This window comes from Oryza sativa, chromosome 4 (genome assembly GCF_034140825.1).
Source record: "Oryza sativa Japonica Group chromosome 4, ASM3414082v1".
Taxonomy (NCBI): domain Eukaryota; kingdom Viridiplantae; phylum Streptophyta; class Magnoliopsida; order Poales; family Poaceae; genus Oryza; species Oryza sativa.
The window spans coordinates 3,268,323-3,283,063 of NC_089038.1; the positions used below are offsets into that span (position 1 = coordinate 3,268,323).

General features: G+C 48.1%; 1 long non-coding RNA gene and 1 pseudogene across 1 annotated transcript; both read right to left on the minus strand.

Annotated features, from left to right (window-relative positions):
• Positions 1 to 14,741, minus strand: part of LOC136355938 (uncharacterized) — a 99,669-nt pseudogene that overhangs the window by 53,237 nt on the left and 31,691 nt on the right.
• LOC136355939 (uncharacterized) lies at positions 9,474 to 11,840 on the minus strand. Its single transcript, XR_010740528.1, has 2 exons — positions 11,325 to 11,840; positions 9,474 to 10,968 (listed from the first exon to the last, which is right to left on the minus strand). It is a non-coding gene; the product is annotated as an uncharacterized lncRNA (long non-coding RNA).

The following is a 14,741-nucleotide window of genomic DNA, read 5'->3' on the forward strand; positions in this document are numbered from 1 at the left end:
AGGCTTCAATTGCCTCTTCACTTCTGCTGCCACATAAGCGTCAAGCTCCTCTTCCGTGCAATCGTATGGCAGCTCCTTGTTTTTGGCGGTAGCTCACATGGTATCCGCTGCATGATTTCATCAACGGGGCAGGTGGTTTCATCCTGAGTTTGCATGGCGTCCATGCTATGTGATCCTACCTGCTGTGGACCCACTTTTTTTATCACAGGAATCAATCGTGTAAACAATACCATTTTCCTGGATCAAGTAGTCTGGTACACACGATTTCATAGCTGACATACCAAATGCACATACACGAGAGTCTAGTGCTAGTTATTACATCATAAGCCCGCAGGCATAGTCTTAGATCATCGGACCGAGCAGATAAGGCAGCGGAGTTAAGGCAGCGGCACGCCATTGCCACAGGCAACGACCGTAACTAAGACCTACTGAGCGCCATCGTCTTCATCACCCTCCTGGTAGTAAGCGTAGGGATCCTCCGAAGCTTCATCTCCGACCTCTGATTAAGTTTGTATTTTGCAAGGGTGAGTACCAACCGTACTCAGCAAGCCACCACAGCAACAATTGTCACGACCGGAAATAACACAATGGGCGTTCCTTACGTGCGTGCATTATTCCTTGTCCCAGGAGGCAAGGTACACCAAAAGTTGATACAATTCAGAGTTTAACAAGTGGAAGCGTAATTAATTAATTTATTACATGGGCGGCGAAGACCCAGCACACAAGAAGACAAACGAAAATCAGCGGAAGACTAGGGCGACGACCACAGGCGCTTCACGACAGGCACGAGCTAGACACCAAAGCCTTCATCATCCAGGGGCTCCTCTTCTGGGTTTGGGAAAAATTGAGCAAGACTGAGTACAACCACTGTACTCAACAAGACACACCTACAAGTGCAGAATAAATGCAAGGGAGCACAAGGGAGCCATAATATAGGGGGTTAGGGTTTGCAGTAAACAGCATTAAAAGTCACTTAGTTGCTCGAAGCTACTTTGTAAACACGATCCTAGAGCTATACAATATTATTAACCAAGGCCGTGAACCCACACGAACCTGCCTTAACCCAAGGACTACGATGATTCAGACCGAACTGGCAACCCGACCCTGGCTCCCAGCTCGTCCCAAGCCAACCCAGGCCATCCATTCCACATTTTAGCTGTTAGGCAGGTTTTAAGAATTAAAACACTAACTTGGGTACATTGCTCGGCTTGCCCATAACCGAGGGCGCGGCTATTCGAATAGGTTATACTCTGATCAGAGGTGTACATCTTTACCCACAAGACACATCTTCCTCACGTGTAACCACGTGCCACATACCACCACGGTATACGGACGGAAGACATGACATAGTTTCCAACCCATCCTAGCCATAAACAAGAGTACCGACCCAACCCCACCTATGGCCGGAACCCCCGGGACAGGTAGGCAGGACTGAGCCCCTAGCAGCAGGACACCGGCCCTGTGCCATAACATCTCGACTACCGGGCCGCAGCTCGTGTAGCCTTCATTTGCCCTAGAGATGTCCATCGACCCCCGACTTCGTCCATCTCCATCCGTGTACTTTTGTTTATAACCAGACTGAGCCACAAACTAAGCCTTACCCACTAGACATGTGGAAGTACGGTAGTGCTTTGCAACAGAGGCCCGAAGACCGGTCCTTATATGGCCGAGGTGCTACTATCAAAACCATGCACCCCGAGCCCAGCCTAAAACCATTTTGAGGGTTTTGAATAGAGGGGGAGGTGTGAATCCAATTCCACAATAATCCAACCATTCCATAGTGTCCAGGTGATAAGAGTATTCCCAAAGTCTAGAGATGTAAAACCACCTAATGTTGCCTAATTAACTAGCGAAGCAACTACCTAAAATCATACTAGTGGTACCATGAGTAGAGTGTCCACTAGTTGGGGTTTTGTTTATTCTAGGGTGAACAAGGAAATAATAACAATAACAATAATAAGGTCATAACAAAGGTAAATAGGCATGGCTAGATAAAATAGTGATAACGCGGGAATTTAAATAAAGCGATAATGCAATAATTTAAATCAAAATAATTTTATAAACTGGGATTCAATATGTTCAAGGATGATGTGACTTGCCTTGCTCACTTTCCTAAACGTCGGCTTCAACCTCCACGAAGAGCGGATCTTCCGAAGCTGCAACGTCTACACGACCAACGGAAAATAAAAGGGCTTTTACTCTAATAAACTCCGTATAACAAGTAGGAACAAAGCACAAAAATGGGTTCTTGACTTCTTAAGGAAAAAAAAGAGACTTGAACGGTCCAATTCCGAGTTCAAATGGCCAAGTTATGGCCATTTGAAGTTTATATGCTCTTTAAATGAATATTTGCGAATCTCTTCATTTAAATTTTAAATTAAAAAGGGTTTATTGCGTCAGCCGAGGAGAGGGGGCGCGCGGACCGGGTCCACGGGAGTGGGGCCCACGCGGCAGCCTCATGGTCCACGGTGGACCGGGCGCACCCGAGCTCGCACCGGCCGGCGCCGTGGGCCCCACGCGTCAGCCGCACCAAAGGGCGCGGGCGGCTGACGGCCGGGCCCCACACGGCGGCCACTCGGCGCGCCCGAAGGTGGCCACTCGGCGCGGTCGGCGGGAGGCGGCGCCCGCGCCCCTATGGTCGCCGGCGGCGGCCATAGGCACGGCGGAGCGGCGGCCGAGAGAGGGGAAGGGAAGGGGGAAAAGAGGCGGCGGTCCACGGCTCACCCTAGGTCGACGGTGACGACGAAAAAGGCGGCCGGAGCGGAGGAAGGCGGCGGCGCGGCTCGGGTCGACGGGGTCGACGGCGTTCCGGCGGTCGGCGGACTCGGCGAGGGGGTGGACGGGGTCGACGGCGGTGCGGCGAAGCCGGAGGAGGCGACGCCGGGGCGGGAGACGGTCCCGGCGAGCGGAGAAGGCCGGCCGGAGGTCGTCGGCGACGGAGGAGAGAGAGGGCGACTACGCGAGCTCGATTCTGGCGGGGAGACGGTGCGGCAAGGGGCGGAAACGGACGAGGGAGGCGCGGGGAGGGTTTAAATAGGGGATGACGAGTGGGCCCCACCTGTCAGCGAGGGTGGCGGGCGGGCCCGCCCGTCAGCGGCGCGCGCGCGGGGAGAGGCCGAGTGGGCCGCGGGGAGAGGAGAGAGAGAGAGAGGGGGGAGGAGAGATGGGCCGGGCCGGCCCAAGGGAGGGAATGGGGACTTTTACGGTTTTTCTTTTTATAAAATAATTTTAACTTTGTTTATTTCTTAATAATTATTATTTGTGCTCTGAAAATTCCACTAATATTTATTTACGCGTTTTAGGCTTTTAGGAAATTTACAAAAATCCTCTAAGCCTTATTTGGCTTTTAACTTTCCACATTTTAATTGTTGGAGGCTTTCACACGGATTTTAATTATTCTAGGCATCATTTAAGGGATATATTTTAGAGTCGTTTTGGGACGTGACAAACCTACCCCCTTAAACGGAATCTCGACCCCGAGATTCGGAAGAACTGACGAAGAGATCGGGATGGGCTCCCAAGTAGCTTCTTCCTCGGCGTGGTTGCTCCATTGGACCTTGCAAAAACGGATTACCCGGTTCCTGGTGCTGCGCTCCATGGCGTCCAGGATTTTCACCGGTCTCTCCACGTAGGTCAAGTCTTCGCGAACTTCAATCTGCTCTGAGTCGGCCTGCTCAGACGGCACTCGACGGCATTTCTTGAGTTGCGACACATGGAACACATCATGCACATTGCCCAAGGAGGCGGGCAGCTCCAACTGGTAAGCGACTTCTCCGCGTCGAGCAATGATACGGAAAGGACCCACAAACCGAGGTGCGAGCTTCCCTTTCGTCTGAAACCGGTGTACGCCTCGCAACGGCGTGACCCGGAGATACACAAAGTCATCCACTGCGAATTCTAGGTCACGGCGTCGGTTGTCTGCATAACTCATCTGCCGAGACTGGGCCACCTTTAGATTCTCCCGAATGGTCCTGACCTTCGCTTCAGCTTCTCTCAAGATATCGGTCCCGAACACTTGGCTTTCCCCAACTTGGTCCCACAATAGTGGTGTCCGGCATTTGCGGCCATACAACGCTTCGTACGGTGCCATCTGTATGCTGGCTTGGTAGCTGTTATTGTAGGAGAACTCGGCGTAGGGGAGACTCTTATCCCATGTCTTCCCAAAATCTAGGACACATGCACGAAGCATATCTTCTAGGATCTGATTTAAACGCTCGGTCTATCCGTCTGTCTTCTTGGAGCTTCTTCCAGAAATGAGAGGTGAACTGGCTTCCCCGATCAGATACAGTTTTCTTAGGAACGCCATGGAGACTCACGATCCTAGCGAAGTAGAGTTCAGCTAGTTTGTTCCCTCCATAGGTGGTCTTCACGGGAATGAACCGAGCTACCTTGGTTAGTCGGTCCACGACTACCCATATAGAGTCATAACCGCCTTGGCTTTTTGGAAGTCCGGTGATAAAATCCATCCCAATTTCATCCCATTTCCATTCTGGTACTTGTAGAGGTTGTAGAAGTCCGGCCGGCCGTTGATGCTCTGCCTTGACACGCTGGCACACATCACAAAGGGCCACGAACTCTGCAATTTCCCGCTTCATACTAACCCACCAGTATTTTCCTTTCAAGTCTAAGTACATCTTCGTACTGCCAGGGTGGATGGAATAAGGACTTTTGTGAGCTTCCTGAAGTATCAGCTGTTTAAGTTCCTTGTCGTCCGGAACGCATACACGATTCCATTCCATAGGGTTCCATGTTCATCTTCTGTGAAACCAGCGGCTTTACTTTGTTTCATATTCTTGAGGATCCCATGCATATCTGGATCATTCTTCTGAGTCTCGTGGATTTGATCGACCAAGGTAGGCTTGGCTTCCAGCGTAGCCAAGAATCCACGACCAACTATGCTTAGGTTCAAGGCTTCCATCTGTTGATGAAGTTCCGGTGGAATGCCACGGACGCCAAGAGTGTTGCAACGGCTTTTTCGACTCAGCGCGTCTGCGACCATGTTGGCCTTACCAGGGTGATAGTGGATTCCCACATCATAATCCTTGATGAGCTCTAACCATCTTCTCTGCCGAAGATTCAGATCCGACTGGGTGAAGATGTATTTCAAACTCTTATGATCGGTATATATTTCGCAGCGATTCCCAATGAGATAATGCCGCCAGATTTTTAGAGCATGAACCACAGCGGCCAACTCCAAATCATGGGTAGGGTAGTTGCCTTCATGAGGCCATAGCTGGCGTGAGGCATAGGCTACCACATGACCTTCCTGCATGAGCACGCACCCCAATCCTTGGCGCGAAGCGTCACAGTACACTATGAAGTCCTTGCGAGTATCTGGTAAGATTAAAACTGGCGAGGAAACCAGCTTTTCCTTGAGAGTTTGGAACGCCTTCTCGCATTGCGGGCTCCACACAAATTTTTCTTCTTTCTTCAACAACTGTGTCATGGGTCGAGCGATTTTGGAGAAGTTCTCGATGAACCTCCGGTAGTATCCTGCCAAACCCAAAAAGCTGCGAACCTAAGTAACTGTCTTGGGTTGCTTCCAATCAGTGACGGCGGTCACTGTTTCAGTGTCCACAGCAACTCCTTTAGCAGATATCACGTGCCCTAAGAATTTGACTTCGGACAACCGGAACTCACACTTGCTAAGCTTGGCATACAATTGATGTTCCCGCAACATTCCCAACACCAGACGGAGATGCTGTTGATGGTCTTCCTCTGATTGTGAGTTTACCAGGATGTCGTCGATGAAAACCACAACAAACTTATCCAAGTATTCCATGAACACTTTGTTCATTAAGTTCATGAAGAAGGCAGGAGCATTGGTCAGCCCGAACGACATCACCGTGAATTCATACAGTCCATAACGCGTGGTGAATCCGGTCTTCGGGATATCTTCTTCACAGATACGCAATTGGTGATATCCGGAGCGAAGATCAATCTTGGAGAATACCGTGGCACCTTTAAGCTGATCGAACAGATCGTCGATCCGGGGAAGAGGGTACTTGTTTTTGATAGTAACTTCATTGAGAGCTCTATAGTCAACGCACATCCTCTTTGTCTTATCTTTCTTCTCCACAAAAATCACAGGAGCACCCCAGGGGGAAGTGCTCGGCCGTATGTACCCCTTTTCTTTTAACTCTTCCAACTGTTTCTTGACTTCGGGCAGTTCATTTGCTGCCATACGGTAGGGTCGCCTGTACAGAGGAGTTGTTCCTGGAGCAAGATCTATCCGGAACTCAATCTCTCGCTTGGGCGGCATACCGGGTAGTTCATCCGGAAACACATCTCCAAACTCACTGACGATGGGGATTTCTGACAGTCCTATCTGATGAAGTTCTGAACTGCCGACAGAGGTTGGGGGGGCAAAGAAAACAACCGGTTGTTCCGGCCCTCGGTACAGAGTGACAGTGCATTTTGCGCAATCCACTACTCCTTGGAATTGAGCCAACCAATTCATCCCAAGGATCACATCCAAGTTCTTGGTGTCTAGAAGAATCAGATCCGAGGGAAAAGGAATTCCCTGGATTTCAATAGGAACGGCAGGGCTATAATACATTGCTGTCATAACCCCTCCAGGGGTGGTGATGAGCAGAGGGTTCCTAAGCCTTTCTACCCCCAACTGATTTCTCCCCACGAATGGCACAGATATAAATGAGTGGGAAGCTCCAGAGTCGAACAAAATGGTAGCAAGGATGGAATGAATGAGGAATGTATCAACGATGACGTCTGGAGTTGTCAGCACATCCTCGGTAGTCACGTGGTTCGCACGACCCCGAATGACATCCTTACCACCGTTGTTGGGGCGGGGAGGCGCTTGGCCTTGCTTGCGCCTCGGCTTTGGGCATTTATCCGCAAAGTGCCCGGGCTCGAAGCAGTTGAAGCATAGACGCTGTTGACCTTGAATGTCTCTGCGGCCTTGACTAGGCTGCACAACGGGCGCAGGAGGACAGGCGCACGGGTCCCTTGCTGACTCTGCTGTTGCTGCGGCTGTGGGACGCGCACCACGAATTGAGGTCGGGGCGCGGAGCATGGTTGCTGCTGCTGTTGCTGCTGCGAGGAGGATTCCCCCTGGATAGGGATTGGTGTAGTGGACCCTTTGGTTAGCCCCCGGTTGATTGCGGAAATTCGCCAAGCGACGCTTGTGCGACTCCAGTTCCTTGTGCTTGGCTTCCAAGCGGATGCTCTTCTCCACCAGACGTTGGAAATCCGGATAGTCCCCAGAGACCAGACGCACGGACAGCTCAGGGTCCATTCCTGCCAAGAACTTCTCTTGCTTCTCCTCATCTTCACGAACATCCTCCGGGGCGTACCGGGCCAGGTTGTTAAACTCATGCAAATACTCCATCACAGAGCGGTTGCCTTGCTTCAACTCTCGGAATTCCCTTTTCTTAAGGGCCATGACTCCGGCAGGCACATGGGTCCTCCGGAAAGCGGCGGTGAAGCGAGCCCAAGTAGTAGGCTGCCCCTCTGGCTGCGTAGCCTGGAAGTGGTCCGACCATAGATATGCGGGCCCCTGCAGTTGGTGAGCGGCAAAGATGACTTTCTCCTCATCGTTGCACTGCACGGTGTCTAACTTTTTCCCTCGGCATGCAACCAATCCAAAGCATCCACGGGGTTATTGGAGCTAGAGAAGGTAGGCGGACGGATGCGGAGGATTCGAGTTCGATTTGGATCGATCTTTCTCCTCCGAACCCTAAACTTTCCTTCGCGTTGCCGGTCGCCGTGGGCCTTCGCCGCCGCCTCCTTGCCCCTTTAAAAGGACCCCCAAGTCCGCCGCTACCTGCCGCCACCCTCGCCTTCGCCTCTCGCCGTCGGTAGCGCCCTAGCCCCGTGAGACCTCGCGCCGCTGTTGTCGCCGCCGCTCCAGCCGTGCGTCGCCGTCGCTCCAGTCGTTGCCGTCGCTCGGGAAGGCCGCCGTCGTGGTCATCGTCGCGTCGCCGTCCTTGTCCGCCCCTCCATCGTTGCTGTAGACCGCCGGAGCACCGCCGTCGTCGTCAAGCCGATCTTCTCCGCCGCCTTTTCCTCGACGCCGTCGCCGTCCGTTGATCTTCCGCCGCCGTTTTGGTCACCGGTGAGTTCGCCGCGGCGCTCTCTACGTGCTGGTGCCCTCCGTTCGTGCCGTCGCGCCATCGTTCGCTGACGAGTTTGCATGCCCGAGCCGCCGCCGGTGGTGACGTCACCGTCGACATCGTCGTCGTCGTCTCTCGTGGTCCGGCCGTGGACCGGTCGATCTCGGCCGTCCGTTTTGGATGGAAAGATCTCGGCCGTTTGTTTCCGTGAGCCGCCGCCGTGCACCCGGTCCACCGCAAACCCTAGCCGCTGACGCAATAAACCCCTTTTTCCTTTTCAAAAATAATTCATTATTGCGTCATAATTCAATTAAAACCCATATAATTGATTTAATCCGATTTAATCTTTGAAAATTCATAACTAATTCATCTTAGCTCGGATTTAGTTGGTTCAAGTCTCTAAATTTTTCTAAAATTGAGATCTACATGTTAAAAATATCCACATGTACTTTTCATGCTTGTTTATGTGCTGTTTTGGTGTTTTTGCTCTTTTCTGTTTAGATTCCGACGTTTCCGGAGAGTTCGTTTTCGCACGAGAAGAATTTGAGGAGTTCCAAGGCCAGCAAGGCAAGTCACACAGATCCGAAACACAATCCTTTGAGCATGTTGATCCTATATTTAAATTCTCTATTTATTTTGATTGTGCATTTATTTTCGAATGTCACTGGGTGGTGTGAATCTATTCCTTTGTTATGGCCTGTTTGCATTGATTACTTTATTCCTTGATACCTTGGGTTATTATAACTTGACTAGTTGAGCTTTATATATTGGTTCAGCTAGATATTAGATATAATTGCTTAGCCATGCTTAGAAACATTAGCACACTATTGGGATAACTTATGACTCACTATTATTTAATGATGGCTTAATGATAGTTCACGATGGTCAATCGTGATTGGTTAATTAATTACTTGCCAACTAAAACTTGATAATGGTGGGTTGTGAGCACATGGTTTTGAGAGTCGTGCTCATGACAATTAAGGACCGGTTCACGAGTTTCGGTTGTGAAACATTAACCGTGCCAACCACAAGCCAGCGTGGGCAACGGCTTTACCTTTTGTATAGGTTCATTGCGGAGCACCAGACTGAGAAGTGGCGGAGATAAGCCCACGGGGGTCGCTGGGGAGTCCATGCCTTGTTTATAAGGGGGTGATTATGATCCAGGAAAGGTGCGCTGTGGTAGAGTGTGTTGTGCGAGGGGTACTGTCACAGCTCCTTTCCGAGGTACCGTGGTGGTATTGAGGCACATGGTGACATGTTGTGGGGCTGTGTCTTGTGGGTACAGTGGCACACCTCTGGTTAGAGTAAAACTATTCGAATAGCCGTGCCCGCGGTTATGGGCGGGTCTAACAATATCTTTCGTGATTAGTCTCACACTTCTCATCATAATAAAAGATGCTATAACTGGTAATAATTTGATTAGCTCCTGGTTTGGAATGGTATATTGTCACGCCCGGAATTTCTATCCAAAATTCCAAACGCTTACATGTGTGTGAACCCTCGTCCAGGAATCAGCCGAGGCACACAATAACAAATTAATAATAGAGTACAATTATTACTCTAATTAATAAGCGAATAAAATGTCATTACAGAGGTAGATAGTTCCTCTCAATCAATAAAGATCTAAGCAGCGGAAAATAAAATAAACGGCGCAGACGACTCCACTCCACAGGCAGCTTGACCAGGGCTATACCTAATCCTCCACACCATCAGCATCACTGTAGAACTCTTCCTCTGATGAATGATTGCAAGGTGAGTATATGACATACTCAGCAAGTCACGCAGCAAATATGCATGTGCAAAAGGATACCAAAGAATGGCATAATATAGGGCTCATTTGCAAAAGCAGCCTTTAGCAAATATTTGAGAATTATAAAACAGTTAAGTGATAATTAAACAATATTAATCCAACGCTATACAACATACCCTGTTGCATAGGCCCAACCATTCTGAACAACCATCCCGGCTGCACAGTTCTATCTCCAAACCAGGAATATACCATTCCAAACCAGGAGCTAAACAAATTATTTCCAGTTATAGCATCTTTTATTATGGTGAGAAGTATGAAACTAATCACGAAAGACATTGTTAGACCCGCCCATAACCGCGGGCCCGGCTATTCGAATAGTTTTACTCTGATCAGAGGTGTACCACTGTACCCACAAGACACAGCCCCACATCATGTCACCATGTGCCTCAATACCACCATGGTACCTCGGAAAGGAGCTGTGACAGTACCTCTCGTACAACACAATCCACCACAGTGCACCATTCCTGGATCATAATCACCCCCTTATAAACTAGGCATGGACTCCCCAGCGACCCCCGTGGGCTTATCTCCGCCACTTCTCAGTCTAGTGCCCCGCAATGAACCATGCTATACAAAAGATAAAGCCGTTGCCCACGCTGGCTTGTGGTTGGCACGGTTAATGTTTCACAACCGAAACTCGTGAACCGGTCCTTAATTGTCATGAGCACGACCATCAAAACCATGTGCTCACAACCCACCATTATCAGGTTTTAGTTGGCAAATAATTAATTAACCAATCACGATCAACCGTCGTGAACTTCCATTAAATATCCATAAGTGATAGTGAAGCATGATTTATCCCATTAGTGAGCTATTGCTTCTAAGCATGGCTAAGCATCTATTATAAGCATCTAGCTGAACCAAACCAATATATAAGGTTCTAGCTAATCAAATTATAACCCATAGGAAAATAAAGTCATCCTTGGCCATAATTAAATGGGAAAGGCTCACCACCCGGTGACATTCGAAAATAAATGCACAGTTGAAATAAAAACAGTAGCTTTAAACGGGATCAATATGCTCAAAGGGTTGTTTGGGATCTATGTGACTTGCTTTGCTGGCCTTGGAACTCTTCAAATTCTTCTCCTGCGAAAACGGACTCTCAGAAAACGTCGGAATCTAAACAGAAAAGAGCAAAAACTCCAAAACAGCACATAAACAAGCATGAACAGTATATGTGGATATTTTTAACATGTAGATCTCAATTTCAGAAAAATTTAGAGACTTGAACCAACTAAAACCGAGCTAAGATGATTTAGTTATGAATTTCTCAAGAGTTAATCTATTAGAAAAACAGGAAAAAGAAAAACGATGATGACGTCATGATGACCTCATCAATGGCCGGACCAAGATGGCGACCTCGCCGGAGATTGGATGGTCGGCTGCGACTTTGGAGGACATGTACACGTAGAGGACGACGAGACGAACCCAACGGTACTCACCCTCGAACCAAACGACGAACGACGACGGCCGGCGACGAGGTCTAGCGGCGGCGCGGCTTCGGTTGGCGGCGGCGACGGGGCTCCGGTGATCGGCGGCTTCGAGGGTCAGGCGGCCGGGCTTCTCCACCCTCCCGCGCACCTTACGGTGGTGACGGCGACCGGCGGCGACGACGGAGGCGGCGGCACGACGCGGATGGAACTCGGCCGGCGACGACGGTGGGGTGGAGCACGTGGCGGTGGCGCTACGAGGCACGGGAGACCACGGGATAGGGGGCAAACGAAAGAGGAGGACTAGGGGGTCCTATTTATAGCCTTGGATTGAAGAGATCGGACTCCTCCCGCAAGAAATCGATCCGGGAAATCAAAAACTCGGTTTTGGAGATAAACTCGAAAACGAGTTCGATTCGGATAAGATACTCAACGATTAGCTCCGATTTTTTGGGGGTAAAGATAGAGGAGGATAAGAGGAATATTTCCCCTCAGGAGGATAAGGGGAAAGGTCATATTTGGAGGAGAAAAACCGAGCCAAATCGGTCTCAGTTCGGCTGCTAGAGGTAGAAGATAAACAGTGTTGAGGGAGGCAATTTAGACTTTTCGTCTTGGGCTGGCTGAAAACAAAGCAAAGAAAGAAAGAGAAGGGGGAAACTCGGCTGGGCCGACTAGGGCTGCACGGCCGTGCACACAAAAGAGGGAGATGGGCCGGAAAGGGCCCAAGACTTGGAAGAGGATTATTATTACTTTTCCAATTAAATTAATCAATGAAATGATCTTTGAATTGTTAAAAATACTTCCAATGCTCAAATAATTCCAAGAAAAATCTTGAACATACTTGGACACTCAAAGTATTTAATGAAATTTTATCTGGCCCCATTTTATATTGGAATTTATTAATTAAAATTAGATCTTCTCTTCTAGGCTTTTAAAAATAAATTCTAATAATTCCAATTAAACAACAGTTTATAAATTTTGGATTTTTAGGGTGTGACAAACCTACCCCCTTAAACAGAATCTCGTCCTCGAGATTCGGAAAAACTGGCGAACAGATGCGGATGAACTGACTTCAATTCATCTTCTCGTTCCCAAGTTGATTCTTCTTCCGAGTGATTACTCCATTGGACTTTGCAAAAACGGATAACTCGATTTCTGGTTCTTCTCTCATCTATTTCCAAAATACGGATTGGTTTCTCAATATAGGTCAGATCCTCTTGGACCTCTATCTGTTCAAGATTAGCTTCTTCGGTAGGTACCCTTAAACACTTTTTCAATTGCGACACATGGAACACATTATGGACTCCTGCCAAAGATTGAGGTAACTCCAACTGATAAGCAACCTCTCCTCTTCTACTGACAATCTTATAAGGTCCCACAAAACGCGGTGCCAATTTTCCTTTGGTGTGAAAACGATGAACTCCTCGAAGAGGCGTGACACGAAGATACACATAATCTCCTTCTTCAAAACTCAAATCTCTGCGGCGATTGTCGGCATAACTCTTATGACGAGACTGAGCCACTCGCAATCTTTCTTGAATGATTTTCACCTTTTCTTCTGCTTCCCTCAGGATATCCGTCCCGAAAACCTGACGTTCTCCCGTTTGATCCCACAAAAGCGGAGTGCGGCACTTCCGACCATACAGTGCTTCGTAAGGAGCCATCTGAAGACTAGCTTGATAACTGTTGTTGTACGAAAATTCTGCATAAGGTAGATTCTTATCCCAACTTCCACCGAAATCTAAAGCACAAGCTCTCAACATATCTTCCAAAATCTGATTCACCCTTTCGGTTTGTCCGTCTGTCTGCGGATGATAAGCAGTACTAAAGTTCAATTTAGAACTCATCTCTTCCTGAAGCTTCTTCCAAAAATTTGAAGTAAACTGACTGCCTCGATCAGACACTATTTTCTTAGGGACTCCATGCAAACACACAATCTTTGCCATATACAATTCTGCCAACCGACTTCCGGAATAAGTTGTCTTTACCGGAATGAAATGAGCCACTTTGGTAAGTCTGTCGACTATCACCCAAATAGAGTCATGGCCTGATGACGTTCTGGGTAGACCAGTGATGAAATCCATACCGATTTCCTCCCATTTCCATTCAGGAATCTTCAAAGGCTGCAGCAAACCTGCGGGTTTCTGATGTTCTGCCTTAACTCGCTGACAAACATCACATACTGCTACGTATTCTGCGATTTCACGCTTCATACTTGCCCACCAAAATCTTTTCTTGAGATCCTGGTACATTTTGGTACTACCAGGGTGAATGGAGTATAAAGTATCATGAGCTTCTTTCAGAATTGCATCGTTTAAATCTTTGTTGTCGGGGACGCAGATTCTCTTACCCAACCATATAGTTCCTTGCTCATCCTCCAAGAAACCGATAGCTTTTCCTCTTCTCATATTCTTTTTGATTTCTTGAATATCAGAATCATTAATTTGGACTTCTCTAACTTGATCAATTAGAGTGGGCTTCGCTTCTAAGGCTGCAACGGAACCTCTACTGACAATTCCCAAATTTAACCTTTCAAATTCCTTGCATAACTCCAATGGCAACTGTCGTCCTTCCGTAGCATTGCAATAGCCTTTCCTGCTAAGAGCGTCTGCTACAACATTAGCCTTTCCCGGGTGATAATGAATTCCCATGTCATAATCCTTAATTAATTCCAACCATCTCCGTTGTCTTATGTTCAGATCTGGCTGAGTAAAGATATATTTTAAACTCTTGTGATCGGTATACACCTCTGTACGAGTGCCGAAAAGATAATGACGCCAAATCTTCAACGCATGAACTACTGCAGCTAACTCAAGATCATGAGTAGGGTAGTTCTTCTCATGCGGACGTAACTGACGAGATGCATAGGCAACCACCTTCCCATCTTGCATCAGAACACATCCTAACCCAAGCTTAGATGCATCGCAATACACTTGAAAACCCTTTTTTGGATCAGGTAAAATCAAAATAGGAGCTGATATTAAGCGACTTTTCAACTCTTGAAAACTCTGCTCACATTCTTCTGACCACTTGTGTCACGCCCGGAATTTCTATCCAAAATTCCAAACGCTTACATGTGTGTTAAACCCTCGTCCAGGAATCAACCGAGGCACACAATGACAATTTGATAATAGAGTACAAATAATTAACTATCGAATATTCGCAAATAATAAAATATTACAGAGGTAGATAGTTCCTCTCAAAGAAAACATTCTACGCAGCGGAAATAAAACTATAACAAACTACGGAACAGCTATGGCGATTCCACTCCACAGGCATCTCAACCGAGAACAAGCCTAATCCTCCAGATCATCACCTTCACTGAGGTACTCCTCTTCTGATGAATGAATATTGCAAGAATGAGCATATGACATACTCAACAAGCTACACAGCAAATATGCAAGTGCACAGGATAACAAAGGATGGCAT